The 1,396-nt window shown below is 37.8% G+C and overlaps 1 protein-coding gene across 1 annotated transcript in view; it reads right to left on the bottom strand.

Moving 5' to 3' along the window:
* The window catches only part of LOC101856051 (coiled-coil domain-containing protein 96), a gene marked incomplete in the record, with an annotated part of 28,072 nt that overhangs the window by 1,293 nt on the left and 25,383 nt on the right, over positions 1-1,396 (bottom strand).

Here is a 1,396-nt window from a genome sequence, read left to right as displayed (position 1 = left end):
GGGGTGGGGGGGGGGAGAGAAAGGGAGAGAGTCTGCTTCAGTACGAGTGGAAGAGCACAAAGTTGCTCCAATCAAGTGTAACCCTTGTCACACTATTAGTATTTCCCATACGTCATATCCATATCCATTTCCTGACAGAATGCATGCGAGATTCTATCTCTCCTCGCTTGTTGTTTTTGTTTTACTTTTCTATTTATTTTTGTTGTTGTTTTTTGGGTTTTTTTTTTTGGGGGGGGGTTATTTTCTCAGAGGAGCATGAATAAGAGTACAAGTGCAATGTAAAAAACAACAACTGTAGATTTATCTAAAACAGTGTACTTATGGGGCATCATAGTGAAACCAGGTGTTCGTCAAAATAATCAAATCGAAAACAAAAAACCCCCAATGTTTTTCCCACCCTTTGAACAATTTTTTTTGTCACGACCCCCCCCCCTTTTAAACATCTTTTACGTCCATTTCAAAACACATTTAATTTCCGTGATAATTTTACTGGGGAAAAAAAGGCCCCCATCGGCACAAGAATGAGAATTCGTTGTCTCAAGAAAAACTCAAGCTTTGGCAGCATTTAATTTTTCTCGCTAATTTTAATTCTGACACCAAGTGACTTCAACCTCGTTCAGTCGCTGATATGTTAGCTTCTATTCAAGACAGACATATTTGTACATTTTTGGTTAATCAAAAGCAAGACAAATGAACCAGCTTTAAGGTGAAACCATTAACTCCATAATATGCTACATTAAAAAAAAAAAAAGTTGGTAAGCCTTTGATTTCACTGCAATGAGGTACATTTTTGCTTTCAACATCACATGAACACTTTCAAGAAGTAGAAAACACGAATTTTATTGCGTCGTAGTTGTTCTTGTTGTTCTTGTTGTTGTTTTATTGTTTGTAACTTTTTTTTGGAACGAAGTAACGCAATTACAATTTTTTGGACTGGACATTTATCTTACACGTCTTATCGCAAACTTTGATAAGAAGAAAATCGTAACGCTGCTCAACAATCAATTCTCAATAATAAACTTTCATTTCCTCCTTCACTGCTATCTTCAGCACGGCCCATTCCATGGAAAGGCTAAAACATTGTATCCTATTTCCAAACCACGGCTATTTTCAAAAGAAAGTCTTGGATTCTCACAAATACATTCGATTTTCACACCCACTGGGAAAAAGGACATCAGGCAACTATAGGCAATAGTACTTACACTTCATTCCTTTGTTTTATCAGGTAGGTGTAACTTGGTGTAACTATTAATCTGTTTACAGATCTGCCTCTGACTTTCGCCACCCCCCCTCCCTCACACTTTCTCATTGTCTGGAACTTGTGCTCTTTCTCTCCACCCTCCTTTCCTCGTCCCATTACTCTCTCTATTTCTCTCTCTCTCTCTCTCTCTCTCTC

The sequence above is a fragment of the Aplysia californica genome, unplaced genomic scaffold (assembly GCF_000002075.1).
Source record: "Aplysia californica isolate F4 #8 unplaced genomic scaffold, AplCal3.0 scaffold00658, whole genome shotgun sequence".
In the NCBI taxonomy this organism is placed as follows: domain Eukaryota; kingdom Metazoa; phylum Mollusca; class Gastropoda; order Aplysiida; family Aplysiidae; genus Aplysia; species Aplysia californica.
The sequence above is the reverse complement of the archived record's forward strand: the minus strand, read 5'-3'. Positions and strand labels throughout refer to the sequence as shown.